Here is a 15,744-nt window from a genome sequence, read left to right as displayed (position 1 = left end):
GATTTAGCAATTTGTTAGATTTGGTAGGTCCAGGTATTCAACTTAATGGCAGGAGTCCTACTTTGTGAGGACCTTCCATTATCAGTCATCCCTTGCCTGGAATTTCTGCTTTGTCACGTCTCACAACAAGTCATAAGGATTCCAACATCTTTTCTACCACATGGAAATACTGAAAAGCTTTGTTTTTGCTATAATATTTCCATTCTTTGCCAATGAAAATTGCTCCTAGAAGCCCTTGATAATGAAATATTAAAAAGATAAGGAATGCATAAGAAGCCCGTGGTAATATTTCCATTCTTTGCCAATGAAAATTGCTCCTAGAAGCCCTTGATAATGAAATATTAAAAAGATAAGGAATGCATAAGAAGCCCGTGGTAATATTTCCATTCTTTGCCAATGAAAATTGCTCCTAGAAGCCCTTGAAAGTGAAATATTAAAAAGATAAGGAATGCACAAGAAGCCCGTGGTAAGAAATTAAGCTTTAAGGGAGAGGACATGGAAGCATAGGAAATAAAAGCCACAAAAGGATTACTGTAATTGATCTTCTTGACAGACCTGCCCATTGTGTGAATGTCCCTGCAATTTTGACAAGGTAATTATATAATCTATTTCCAGTATCCGTCCTTTTTTCCCCTTGAGGGTGGAAAGGATGCCTCCTGAGGGCAACTCTCTCCTTCATGACACCCTCCTTTTTCCATGCAACCCACAGACCTCTTCAAAGATACTCTCCATCCATGTACATGGGTCCTAGCCAGTCTAAGAAACCTAGCTATGGGTCATGATAACCTTGCCATCCACCTGCATAGTAGCTGGGTGATTTCAAGCACAGAAGAAAGCATATGATATCTTATGAAGAGCATAACTGTTCCTCAGACCCAACAACCTTTGGGCACCCCTCTCCACGTTAGTGTTAGTGAGATATCTTAAGTTAGTTAACTCAGCTTGGATATCCAAATAATGGACATCTACTCTTTTGGAAGGTTCTCCTCCAACATTCCCATGTCAGTACTTTAGACAGGCGGCACTCAAACCTTTGCGCAAGCATCACCTGGAGGGCTTGTTAAAACACAGACTTCTGGGCCCCTCCCCAGAGCTTCTTGAATGGCACCTCGGAACTTGCATTTCTAGCAGATTTCCAGGTGATGACGATGCTGATGCCCTTGATCCAGAGACCACACTTTGAGACCTTCTGCTTTAGAATAAATTTCTGTGGGATTTTGTTTGTTTGTTTTTGTTCTTTCTACTTCCCCAAAAGGCTACATTAAATATGGGGACTAGAGGCCAAAGAATAAGACAAATCTCAGGCAATTCCAAAACCCATCTCAGGTCATTCCAAAACCCTTCATTTTTTAAAAAAAGTGTGGGTTGTTTGTTATTGGAAAATGAGGCGCTTCTCAGAAGACAGGTATAACGACTAACTCTGTTTCCCATAAAAGAAAGTGAAATAGATATTATAGACCTCAAAGTAGGTTAGACGCTGCCTTATGAAGGAGCTTCTGAAGTACATAGGCTAGCCGTTACCAAAACCTGGTTATTCATGAGAATTTCATTGGTTTTCATATACTTTTTTGATCAAAATAAGAACTTTAGTAATATTTGTATATTTTGTGCAAAACTCGACAGGTTAATCTGACAGAGAATGATGCACTGAATAAAAACAGCATCCATTATGAAATTAACATCAAAGAGGCTTCTTAAGATAAAATGGAGCTTTAGGCTCTCTGTGGTCCATACCTAGGAAGGGAAGGGGATTTCCTGGATTGGCATTTCTGAACACAGTGAACAATACCATCTGATGGATTGCTCTGTGTTTTTGAAATGGTATTTGTATCATCACTTTAGCTAGAAACCTTTTATTTCATTTTTGTCCTCTAACAAAGAAGTGTGATGCTTGAAGAACCGTTTAAAGGGCAGCAGCCCTGTTCCCATGCTCCATCACTCTCCTGCATCCAAATTTTGAATGGCATGATTCCTATCTCCATAGGTTATTATCTTTTTTTTTTTTTACATATTGTCTTTTTGGTTCCTGGTTTTGTTAGAAAAATATTCTTGCTAGAAATTTGCTGCATAAATATGACTCACGCAAGCACGTTATATAAAATAACATTGACCTAAAGTGGATTTCATTAACATGTGTCAGCACATCAGGTGCTTTGCAGACCAAAAGGATTCTGTGCTTGATTTTAATATTAAATAATACCAAAATATTAATGCGTGCGTTTTATAATTTCTTGATAAATTTTTCTCATTAAAAAAAAGTTATCTTTCAAAAGATGGTGTGTCACTCCTCTACTTAACTTCAAAAAGTTTGTGGAGAAATAGGATTGGAACATAATGCGAATTTTCTAGAATATGTGTATATATATGCATACATGTACATACATATATATGTGGAATCTACTTAACTTCAAAAAGTTTGTGGAGAAATAGGATTGGAACATAATGCGAATTTTCTAGAGTATGTGTATGTATATGCATACATGTACATACATATATATGTGGACAGAAATTTATAATAAAGAATGGCTCATGTGATTATGGAAGCCAACAAGTCCCAAGATCTACAGTCTGTAAGCTGGAAGCGCAGGAGAGCTGATGGTATACTTTCAATCTGAGTCCAAAGGCCTAAGAAACAGTGGAGCCAATGCTGACAGGCAGGAGACCTAGGAAGAACTGATGTTTCAGTTTGAATCTGAAGACATAAAAAAAACTAATATCCAAGCACAAAGGTAGTCAGAGAGGAGGCGTTTCCTCTTACTCTCGGGAGGGTCAGCCTTGTTATAGTAAGACCTTTCGCTGATTGGATGAGACCCACCCCACATGAGAGAGGGCAAACTGCTTTACTCAGTCAACCTATTCAATTGTTAATCTCATCCAGACACATTCTCAAGGACACACCCAGAATAATGTCTGACCAGACGTTTGGGTAACTGGGACCCAGTCACCTGGACAGACATATAAATTTAATCATGACACCTGGCATGAAAGGTCCTTTATTATCCAGCCAGAACACATCACTTTAGCTGCAGTTTCTCATATACCTCCCCAATTTGGACATTCAGAGCTAGTTTTATTTCCTTGAAAGCATTTTGACTATTCACATTAATGTGTCTTCACAGGTGTTTTTCCCCCTGCTTGGGTGTGATCGCCCTTGTCTTAGTTTGAGTCTCCCAGGAAGCAGATCCTGAAACAGGGATTCAAGTGGAAGTAATTTATTTGGGAGGTGATCTCAGGAAACACCAGTAGGGGATGGGGAAGTGAGACAAGGAAGAGAAGGAAGGTGATAAGGTTAATCATAGCCAGTTACCACTGGACAACTGGGGCTCAGTCCCAATGGAAAGGGGGAGACTCACAGCAGTGGTGGGGAATATGCCTCTAAATGGGCCCATCTGAGCAGCATGGGAACTGGGATACTTAGATGCAAATCTTGTTGGTCATTTGGGAAAGGCTGACCCTGGAGGGTAATTCCCTGGTATTTCCTGAGTGGTCTCCAGCAACCAGAGAAAGCCCTCAGGCAAAGGGCTTGAGGCTGGAAGTCAGGCTGGCACAGGTCAAGGGACAGAGGTATAGGGGGGACACCCATGTCTGCCAGGCATCTCCGGCTGCCTTTCTCTTCCCCTGGCTGACTTCAGCTCACCTTTTGGGACTCAGCCGAAGCCTTACCTCCTCTGGAAAGCCTTTATAGGCCTTCTCTCTGACTTAGCTACCTCGCATCTGTTTCCCGATAGAATCTATGCATGCCTCCATCAGAAAATCCTGTACTTCCTGCTCTAACTGTGGTTTTACTTTTATATGTCACCCACTCTGTGAACTCCTTGAGGAAAGACATTATCAGCCAGTATCTTCAAGGCCTGGCATAGTTGTTGCACATGGTAGAGTTCAAAAAATGGTTGTTTAAATAGCAAAAGTTGTAATAATGACATCATAATAGTAATAACCAGTATTCATTGAATGCTCATTTAGTGTAAGCATTTTACACACAGAGCAACCCCAGGAAATTGGTAATTTTATTATCCCTATTGAAGATGAAGAAACCGAGGTACAGGTTTCACGTTGTTTGCCAAAGACTACGTAGTTATACGTGTGTTGGGCCTGGAAGTAAACCCAAGCAGTCTGAGTCCAGATCTTGGACTATATGAGTAAATCAGTGAATGAGTGAAATGAATGAATGAATGAATGATAACACAAAGTCTGATCCTTTAACACATGGGAGTCATTTGGGGAATGATGTTGTCAGGACAGTCTGTAAACTTCAAATATCAGTTCCAATGTCATGTTTTCCAGGAAGCCGTCCCAGTATCCTAACTGGAAGCATCAATCTCTCCTCTGAAACCTTTGCAATGGCACTAACTTCTGTCTACCATATGTTGAAATTTATCTGCAAGTCTTAATGTCCTCACTGCTAATAAGATTCTAAATAACTGCTTAAGTGTCTGATTCATCTTGGTGTTTTCTACCTCCCCAAACACAAAGCCTTGCAGGCTACTAATGAGTGTTTGCCAGATGGACACATGGAAACATAGGTGACAAGCAAAGGGATCTTTGACTCTTCTTTTATTGTCTCCCAGAAACTGTGGAGACTCTTTTTCATCCCCCTCTGAGATTTCAGAGTCTGTTGTCATAGAGACTTTAGATGGTTTTGGAAAATAAGATTCAGTTTAAATGTATTAAGTTCAGTGAAGAATTTGTGAAGAGTTTTCTTTCTAACATTTTGATAATCATTTGGTTAGAAAATTATATTTCTAAGAAATAGGTGTTTCTTCCAAAACTGCATTCATGGAAAGGATGAAAGAAATAAATTATATAGAAAACCACCAACGTTTCTAACATATTCGAATGGTAGAAAATTTAGTTCTTTAAAAGTTAATTATACCCATCAAGAATTACCTTTCTAAAATCTCAAATTAAAGTCATTTTTTATTTCCACTGACTAATATATCTCTAGTCTTCATCAATAATCAATACTTAGAAGAGTGCCCTATTGAATAAATTTGGCTAAGAGATAAAGCACATATCTAGGAGAAAGTTGCAGATCTTTCACTGAGCTATCTTTATTTACAAAGCATCAAATAAATACAAGGTGCCTCACTATGTATGAGATGCATAGGACAAAACAGAAATTTAATTCAGTAGAAATTTATTTATTGATTCTAGCACATAAAATAGATGGCATTAGGTGCCAGAGAATACAAAGGAACATAAGCCATGGTCTCCATCTTCACAGAATTTATGATCTGGAAATGAGCATATAGAAGACAGATATATTAACAAGTAACTAGACTATGAGGTTTTTAGGGTAATAATAGCTAACATTTAGCACTTAATGATGTTTCAGTAGCTGTCCTAGTGCTTTTCATGGCATTATCTCATTTAATCCTTATCACAACTCTATGTAGTAGGCGTTATTATTATCCCACTTCATAGCTGATGAACCTGCAGCTTGGGAAGATTCGGTAACTTCTCCAAGATCACATGCCTAGGGACTGGACAGGTAGAGGAAGAGCCAGTATGCAGACCTAAACCCCTATGTCCTTAAAGTTCATGCACAGAAGGCAGTCAAAATAAGGTACACTAAAACCACTATTCATTCAAACTTGGGTCAAGCAAATGCTATGGCCCCTAAGCTTGGCTTGAAGGATGAGGGTGAATAGAGATAGAGAAGGACATTGCTAAGAGGACCAAGGAAGGTAGAGGAAGCTGAAGGGGTCCTGGAGAGAACACACAAGAGCCCAGTGCTGCCATCCCTGTGGGCATGTAGGTAGGAGCATAAGTGTAACAAAGAGGTGGTGAAAACTGAGAAAAGTGGTTGGAATTAGATGTCATTGGCCTTGAATGTTGCTGGGAAGAGTCTAGACTTTGCTCATTAGGCTGAGGGCGGTCACTGAATGGCTGTGAACCAGATCAGAGCTGTATTTTAGGATTGATCTGGCAGCTGCTTGTGCAAGGAATGGGAGTCAGAAGGGGGAAAAAGAGAAAATAGCTGAGGCAAATGGTACTGAGAGTCTGACTCTGGATTGCAAGACCGTGAGCAGCAAGGAGGACACATGTCAGCAGGACGAGATTCGACACTGACGGATGTTCTAGTGCGTTCAGGCTGCTTTAACAAAATACCACACACGGGTGGCTTATAAACAACAGAAATTTATTGCTCACTGTTCTGGCAGCTGTAAGTCCAAGACTGCCAGCACTGGCAGATTCGGTGTCTGATGAGGACCCTTTTCCTTATAAACAGTCCCTGTGTCCTCAAACGGCAAAAGGGGAGAGGGGTCTCCCTTGGGTTTCTGTAATAAGAGCGCTCATCCCGTTCATGAGGGCTCTACCCTTGTGATCTAATCACCTCCCAAAGGCCCATCTTCTAATACCATTGCCTTGGAGGTGAGGATTTCGACATATGAATTCTGGGGTTGGGGGACAGGACACAAACATTGAGAACTTAGCACCTAATGTAGGGAACATGCAAGGAGAGAAATCTTGTGTCAACAGTTCAAAAGAGCAAGCATGTCATCTGTAATGCAGAGGAGTCACATGAGCTTGTCCAGCTAAAAGGGCAACCCCTTTAATGGGAGATGAATGTTCAATGAGAATGGAGCAACTGACGTGGGGGCCCTGGAAAGCATGTGGTTAAAGGTTTGCATTTACATGTGCCGCAAGCAGCACTTTTCATGGTGCAGTGAAGCAATTTGATACGTGTTGGCCTGCAACCAGCTGATGATGTCACGTTTCTCAGATACTTGAGGTGAGCAAGTGCACCTTTAGGAAATGTGGAAAATGTGGCATTTAAACTCTGTGATTTTTTAATTTTGAGGAATTGAAATGACTGCAGTGACCATACATAACATAACTTATATAAATAAAACAAATGATTGTATACATAGTTTGTTATAAATATGTAACAATTTTTAAAAGGCAATGTAAACTCTAGGTGTTTTTTTTTTTTTGCTGGTTGTTATAGGGTCAAACCCCAGATTTCAGTGTTATCAGCACCATGCTCTAACCAACTGAGCTAAATGGCTGGCTTGCTAGGTGTTAAATTGTGCTCTAATGTGTATTCTAATTTAGCATGTTAACAACACAACAGAAACACATGCTTTAACAGTCTCTTTTCTACTGAGCTATTTTTTTCATTGATTTTTTTATTTAGTCAAATTGAAGAATTCTAATGTTTTCAGTTTTTACATGAATATTTCTTTATCTTTTCCTATTCTTTAATAGATGATAATAATGAAGAAGAAGATGTTGACATGAAAGAAGATTCAGGTAATAAATTTATGATTTTATTACTTGGGGATAAGCAGAAATCATGGTTTTTTATGTATATTTTGTATTTTTTTAAAGAAAGACAAAATAAGTTTAATAAAATAAAATTGTATATTCAGTGTCATAAAATATGAAAGTAGCTGTGCCAACTCGTAAGACTGATAACAGTTACTGTATTTAAGCATTAAAATAAGCAGAAATCATGGTTTTTTATGTATATTTTGTATTTTTTTAAAGAAAGACAAAATAAGGTTAATAAAATAAAATTGTATATTCAGTGTCATAAAATATGAAAGTAGCTGTGCCAACTCGTAAGACTGATAACAGTTACTGTATTTAAGCATTAAGTTTGACTTTGAGCTTCCTGACAGCCAAGGTAAAAATGAAACATGATATTGTAGTTAAGGGTTGTATAGCAAATCACCCCCAAAACTGAGTATCTTAAAGCAACCCCTTATTATGCTCATATATCCAGTGGGTGAGGAATTCAGACAGAGTACTACGTAGACAACTTGGTCATCTTGTTCCAAAAGGTCTGGGGCTCAGCAGGAAGACTCGACAGCTGGGAGCTGGAATCATCTGAAAATTCATCCACTCCTTTGTCTGGATGGTGATTGATACTGGCTGTCAGCTGTAACCTCCTTAGCTGGGGCAATTTTCTGAAACACTTTTAAATGGCCTTTTTATGAGGCCTGGGCTTTCTCACACGTGGTGGCCAACTTCCAAAGGAGCTTCTCTTGAGAGAGTGAGTGAGTGAGCCAGGGAGAAGCTGTACCCATTTTAAGACCCAGGCTTGGAAAGTCCATGGCATCACTCTCACCTAACTCTGTTCTTTGGAACATTCACAAGCCAACCCAGGTTCAGGGGAAGTGAAAATAGACTCAGTCTCTTGATGGGGAGTGCTTCTGCAAAGTATGTGCAACCTAAAATGTTGCCAAGGCCATCTTTGGAAAATACACTTTCCACATGTGATATATTGTTCTCATTATCAGAAATTAAGATACATGCCAATTTCTCAGAAGGACCAGTGTTTATGAGGGAAATCTAGTAATTAAAAGCATGGGTTCTGGTCTAAGGTAACCACTCAATATGTCCTTGATAATGAATGCATGAATCAATAGGCCTGAATTCAATTCTAGCTCTGCCTCTTGTTGACCTTAGGCAAGCATCTTTTTCTATACACCTGTTTGCACTTCTGAGGGTAATAAGTCTTACCGTAGAGTTTTGTTTGGGGGATTAATGAGATAACATGTTTGAAATGTTTCTCACAGTGCTTAGACCATAGTAAACACTCAATAAATTATTGCTCCTTTCTCTTTCGTTCTAACAGATATTGGAAGGGTATAGAACTTAATTCTACGGTTAAGAGTTCCCCGTTCCCCATTTCATCAACCCCACTGCTCTAACCATAAAATGCAGCCAAGTTTCAAAATTAAAATTGATATCTCTAAGGTCCAAATTTTGTGTTACCTCCCATTTGATACCAGAACTCCTGCAAACCCCTGGCAACCTAATTTTGAATAGCTCCATTAACAGGGAGTTTCTTTAAATTCTTATGCAACTGATCTCGTTAGGTGAAATTTGGTTGAAATCATTCTTCTCTTTGTCAATTAAATCTTTCTCCTTCCCCTGACCACTCATTATCTTCATGGAAAAATAGCACCAGTTCCTTTTCCTCATAAAAGTTCACTGGAACAGTGATTATGGCCTATATCTACTCTTCCACAGCCTGAACATGTCTGATTCCTAGGATTCTCTTGGTCTCCCCAGAAGCGATGGATTTCTAGGGTATGAGAAGCAGAGAAAGAATCTAAAAGTCAGGGGCAAGAATGAAGGAGGTGGGAGAGAGACTGTAGTAGTCGCTGTTGGTGCCCTGTCCATATCCCCTTAGAACTCGCTGTTGTATTATGATACCAACAGATTTCTAGGGGAAGTTTTATGACTCTCGGCTGAGTGCTTTTCCCTGGTCATGAAGGCAAACTCAAAGTATCAGCGAGTGAATTTCTCTGGAGCAGCCCTCAACCAATGATGGACAGGAGATGGCTGAGCAATACCCCCAGAGGACACATCAGAGGCATGTTCTTTTCCTGTACTGTCCAGGAGAAACACAGTGTGAGCGTTAAAGATGAACCTCGTGTATAATTTTAGATTTTCTAGTATCCACAGTGAAAAAAGAGAAGCAAGGGAAACTAATCTTAATAATATCTTGTATAACATAATAATCCAAAATATTATCATTTCAACATATGGTCAATATAAAATTATGTTAGTCAGATATCTTACATCTTTTATTTTTTCATACTAAATCTTTAAAATCGGAATGTATTTGGGCCGACCCCGTGGCTCACTCGGGAGAGTGTGGCGCTGGGTGTGCAGCGGCGCTCCCACCGTGGGTTCAGATCCTATATAGGGATGGCCTGTGTGCTCACTGGCTGAGCAGGGTGCAGAAAACACCGAGCCAGGGGTTACGATCCCCTTACCGGTCAAAATAAAATAAAATAAAATAAAATAACCATATGTTGAAAAAAGACTTTAAATAGTCACCTTTAGACTAACTTCCATGAATTTAATGTTAATGTTTTCCATTCTCATTTATCCTGCTCACATGAAGTGTCCTTGGAATATCTTTCAGCCGTGGGCTGAAAGCCATGCCATTCTAGCCAGTCAGTAAAAGGACCTTATCTTGCCATGGGTCATTTGCCTAAGTGCCATAAGTACACATTTCTAGGCAAAGGGAGTTAACTTCGTAATGAGATTAGCTAGCTATCCAGACCACTGAGTGATTTTAAGGAAATCATTATTAATGCTAATGAAGAGTCCACAAGGTTGGAGTTTGAGGGCATTAATTGGATCATCATTTCTGACTTCCTGGGTGTTTTGTCTCTAGCAGTTGGATGCAGCTGTTTAAGTCACACTCAATGGTCCAAGGCTTCTCAGCCGTTCAGGCAGGAGGGGCTTGGGAAGCTACTCTCCATTTCCTAATATCTGACTGCTGAAGTCATGGAGGATTTGCATGCTGGATGGTTCCATGGTATGCCAGCTGGCCTTGGCAGACATTGGTGTACAAGCAGGCTTCATTCAGATTTCACACTTGAGCATGTTAGTCTCCAGGATGAGTCTAACCAGCCTCCCAAGATCATTGACAGCAGCCTTCCCTCTGCCCTGCATCACCTCTTCTCATACAAAGAGAAAAGCTGGAGGGATTTTTAAGAATGTAATTGGCACTAGTGAAGGGCTATTTGAGTGAGTCAGCCTGCCAACAAATGCTAGTGAATGACAGTCAATAACAACTTGAATACCTAAAACCAGTGGGGTGCTGCTAAATTGACTTTCTGGGTTGGAGGAGCCCTAACGTGAAGAGCGTATAGATTTCTGTGGTGTAAACTCACCTGCCATGGTCTTTTTCAAGCTACCAAACATGAGGTCAACGAATGTGAGAGGTGGGGAGAGATGGTAAAATTAGTTGTTGTGAGCTGGCTCAAGTCAGCCCCAGCACAGCTTTGCCAAGCCAGACTTTAATTGGCCATGCCCCTTGTGCCAGCCACTCGACATGCATGAATTCTTTTAACACACACAACAACTCCATGAGGCAGAGACTATTACTACCAAGGCCTTTAAGGACTAGTTCCTTGCTTAAACAGCAGAGAAAGAATTTGAATCCAGATTTGCCTGACTCCAAAGTTCATGTTCTTAACATTCTTGCTCCTGTCTCCAGACTCTAAGTCCTTTAATCATCTTCTTTAATCCTGGCATGGTAAGTGTTTTCCCACGTCCTTTAATCTCCATGACTATGCACTGTTGAAATCAGCCCCAATCTGAGCCAGCAGGGACAGAAAATCAGCAACCACCTATGGCAAGTGAACCACATCAGAGCCCGCTGCACAGCTGAGTTCCTCAGGGGGCAAAGCCATGCTTATGGCAACGTTCCAGGTTTCCACCCTCTGTCAGATACAGAGGAAACCTAGAATACACAATACACTGTCAAGGAGAAGCATGGGGGTGCTTTTAAGGAGAAGCAGGAACAACTCTCTCTTCAGCTCCCCCAGGCCAAGAGAAGCCATATGTATCAGTGACTTTCATTTGAATCCCCCAATACACTTTACCCATGGCTGTCATGAAATGATGCAGTACTTGTGTGACATATGACTGTTCATAACTAATACGGATACATGTCTACTGACTACCCGAGGAGTGTCCTACAACCTTTTCAAAAAATGAAGTACTGGGCCGGCCTGGTGGCGCAGTGCTACAGTGCGCCGCTTGGGAGCGCGGTGGCACTCCCGCCGAGGGTTCAGATCCCACATACAGACCGGTTCCCGCTCACTGGCTGAGCGAGGTGCGGGCGTAACACTGAGGGTTGCGATCCCGTTGCTGGTCCTGGTCCGGTACGGGCGCGACACTGAGGGTTGCGATCCGTTGCCGGACACGAAAAGAGACAAAAAGGAAAATAAAAAAAAAAAAAATGAAGTATTAGTATTTGGGGGTGCTTAAATATCACACAATACACAAATAGATGCCCTTTTAAAACTCACCCAGTCCCTAAGAATTCCCATTGAGATGGAAAATCACGAAATACAAAGTTAACTCAAAAAAACTCTCTTTCAAGAAATGCTGGTTTGGAGCTGAATTTCCAGCACTGGAAACTCTCTTCTTGATTCCAGTTGTGAACGACACATTTCAGGGGCATGGAAGGGTGAGAGTCCTCTCCCAGGGAGATTGCAAATGTTGCTTTGCCCATTTTATGAATCCCTTTGAGACCGGCATTTGTACTCAGTGAGCTGTTTCAAGCATCTCATTTCTGTTTTTGCTGAACCCATTCCAAGGGTCAGCATCCATCTCACACCTGGTGACAGAAGTTTGGGGGAGTTGTTAATGTAGTCATTGGCAAAATTTTTCACTCTGGCCATGGTAATGACCTTCGATGTGACTGACTCGCAACCACAGAAAACCTAGCATAGTGCCCAAAATCTTTGTAGTTTATAATGCCAAAGTTTTTAATAGTACATCCATAAAATGCGGGAATTTTTTGTCATTCTGTTCCTTTTTTAACAAATGGGAAAAGAGAAATGAGTTACAATAGCTCTGTAGTGTCATTTAAAAGCCCTGGCATGAGATGACAGCTGCTAAAAGAGTGAGAATTAGGCATGAGCCCCATTATATCTTGGCCTTAAAGAAAGGCCTGGGTGAAGTGGAAATGAAATAGAATTTGAAATGAAATTCTCAAGACACTGCTAGGCACCAGGAATACAGAGGGATTAGGAAAGGCAAGTGCCCTTTTCAAAGGGAATTTACATTCTTGAGGGGTAGGGTGGGAAGGGGACATGCGATAAAGAAATAAACAAGAGAACAAGATAATTTCAGATACAAGTGATGTGTTTGAGAGAGTTCCCTTGTGGAGACTCTTTAAATTAGGTGGCCAAGGAAGACCTTTCTTGGGTGTTGAATTTGCGATTCAAAGGGTGAGGAGGCAGACATGAATGAATATATATGTTGGAGGTGTGGGGGGAGACAACAGCAGGTGCCAAGGTCCTGAGGCAGGAACCAGCCTAGCAATAATTGAGGAACACAAAGGGAACTAATAAATGCAGAGCCAAAGAGCAAGTCAGAGATGAGACTGGAATGGTAGGTGGGGCCCAAATGACATGTTATCCTAGGCCGTGGAGTTGGATTTCAATCTTATTCTAAGAAATGGTTTTTAAAGAGGCAAGCAACATGACCTGGTTTATGTTTTAAAAGATCACACTGGCACTGGCTGCTGTGTGGAGAATAGATTATGGGGAGTAAACAGCAGAAGCACAGAGATTGGAAGGCTAGAGGTTAGAATTTAGAAAATTATTGTGGTAACCCAGGCAAGATATGCTTCTGGTTCGGGCTGGAGCAATGATTACGAAGGCTGAGCATAATAGATGACTATGGGATATATTTGAGAGCAGAGCTGGTAGGATTTATGATTACTTGGACTGGAAAAGTAAATAAAGAGAAATATTGAGGGTAACATCTTAGTTTTTGGTTTAAATTCCTGGGTAGATAGTAATTCCATCCTTTGAAATGTGGAATACTGTGGAGAGAAAAGGTTCATAGACATCAAACGTGTTGTTCTGTCTGGTGTTAAGTTTGGAATGCCTAATGGGATCATTTACAGAAATGTGAAATTCCTGATGACAGTTTGGTGAAGGATAACAATTATGTCTGCGAATTGTGGGGCACAGTTAAATCCCAACCCTGAAGGTACAGTGGGAAGGGGAGCAGCTACAGGACCCAAGAGACATAGAAGGCTGTGTGGAGAAGGCCAGCTGGTAGGGGTATGACCTTAGACTGAGGAACACGACAAGCCCATGAAGACTATGGGGAGCCTAGCAAGTAAATATACCCTGGGCTGCCCACTAGTCAAATCTAATAGGAAGCAAGAGAACCAGGGAGATCATTGGTGCTGTTCATGGAGTTCAGACTCCCACAGTGCAGTGGGGGTGTAGAGGGTGGGGAGTGGATCTGGAGGGGCAATTGGAAGACATGCAGCCCCAAATCCAAAACAAGATGCCATGTAGGCCATTGAAGACATAAGCCTTGAGCTCAGTAGAGAGACCAGGGCTGCATGTATAAATTAATGCCTAACAAAGTATCCTATATCGGAATAGGGAAAATTTAGAGACACTTTCAGAATTTTGTTTACTATCCTTCTTGGATAGACTTAGATGGGCATTGAGGAAAATGGGGGAAGCATAATAATTTAATTGGAGGCGTATGGAAGTGGTTTAGAATCTGGATTACTAAAGAAGTCTGTTAGACAGAAGCAGAGTAATTTCAACCCCTACCCCCCGGTGCACCCCGGGGCTTGCACTTCATCCAGCCCTACATTGAGAACCGGATGAAATAAACTTGCACAATGACAACTGTCAATTAATTCATAAAGTTTTAAATCAAACACTCTTGGAGAAAAAAAATAATAATATGTGGTTCCCTTATGGAGAATTTTTAAATTAAAAAAGCACTTGTGTAAGATTTAACATTTGTATAAATAATTAATATTTAAAAATGCTTTAGCTTGAGACTTAAGTGTAAGTCTTTGGAGGTTAGAGAATCACAGGTTCTTGCCAAAATATAGCTCAGCCATAATGAAAGATGAATTTGCAGTTAAGATTCAGTGAGGGGGGTTGGGGGGGGTGGGGTTACTAAGAAGAACATGTCTTTAGACTTCAACATGATTTTGAGCCCTACTGGTAAATATTTAAATAAGAATGTTTTAAATCTTTGTACTTCCAGAGGGGTTAGAGCCAAAAGGCCTCTCTCCACCTCACGAGAAGAACAAAGCAAAGAAGTCAGAATGTTCAAAAGACTCTAGCGAGGGTAAGTCCTGTCCCTCCTTCCTTTAGGAAATTATGCCATGAAGAGAAACTTCTATTCACTTTCATGTTACGTGTATACTCTCATGTCCAGGTATCCCTAAGGGTTCAAAAATCACAGAGCAATTCTTTTATCCTTTCCTAACATGTTTACTAACATGCATGTGGGGATGAAAAATAAGATTCAGGTTTAGTTTGTTAAGGTAAAAAATGAATATTAAAAATCCATTTTCTGGGGCCGGCCTGGTGGCGCACTGTTACAGTGCACCGCTTGGGAGCGTGGTGGCGCTCCCGCCGAGGGTTCGGATCCCACATACAGACCGGTTCCCGCTCACTGGCTGAGCAAGGTGCAGACGCGACACCAAGGGTTGCGATCCGTTGCCGGACAAGAAAAAAAAAAAAAACCATTTTCTTAGTAAGATGTATTTTCCATTTCTGCAAACTGAAACATCGTGGGTAGTGCTTACGAGCTGCATTCTCTGAAACCATGTGAAGGTGAAGGTTGACACCTATGCAGGATGACCAGCACTGTTGCTATTGGCTTATTGGGGTACTTTGCTTTGCTCATGAACATATTCTGAGTCTTTCCAGAATCAAACCTCAGCACTGGATGCTGGAAGAGTTTCCTGTCTCTAGTATTCTCTTTCATTTTCTAGAAGCTAGTGTATCTTTGCATGTTTGCATTGAATGAGCAGGTCCAGTTGAGCTCAATTTTATGAAGAAATGAGGCCGTCTCTCTTTCACAACACAAGCATCATAATTCAAATTTTCCTTTAAAATGTGGATGAGGTTTTTTTTTAGCAGGTCCAGTTGAGCTCAATTTTATGAAGAAATGAGGCCGTCTCTCTTTCACAACACAAGTATCATAATTCAAATTTTCCTTTAAAATGTGGATGAGGTTTTTTTTCTCAAGTGAACCTCAAACCTAAGAGTATGAGTAAATTTCTAAAGAGAAGCATACTTGTGCTTTCTACTTTCTTGCCTTGAGCCCCGCTTCCTCCACTGTGACATGAAGAGTATAACAATACTGACAGTGTCACTTTGAGTCTTGAGGGAAGAAGATGCCAAGATGGAACAGAAGTGCAGGAAATATATGGGGGAAAGCCTGAGAAGGATAAAGGGGAGAGAAGCAGGAGGAGGTGAAAGG

The 15,744-nt window shown here is 40.8% G+C and overlaps 1 long non-coding RNA gene across 1 annotated transcript in view; it reads left to right on the top strand.

The window, feature by feature from the left end:
- The window catches only part of LOC103606642, a 76,899-nt gene that overhangs the window by 17,739 nt on the left and 43,416 nt on the right, over nucleotides 1-15,744 (top strand). Inside the window, exon 2 of the long non-coding RNA XR_551905.1 lies at nucleotides 7,213-7,257. This is a non-coding gene — a long non-coding RNA (uncharacterized LOC103606642). The remainder of the gene's footprint in view (nucleotides 1-7,212; nucleotides 7,258-15,744) is intronic.

This window comes from Galeopterus variegatus, unplaced genomic scaffold, assembly GCF_000696425.1.
Source record: "Galeopterus variegatus unplaced genomic scaffold, G_variegatus-3.0.2 Scaffold6761, whole genome shotgun sequence".
NCBI classification, from domain to species: Eukaryota; Metazoa; Chordata; class Mammalia; order Dermoptera; family Cynocephalidae; genus Galeopterus; species Galeopterus variegatus.
Note: the sequence above shows the minus strand (reverse complement) of the source record. Positions and strands in the feature narration are given on the sequence as shown.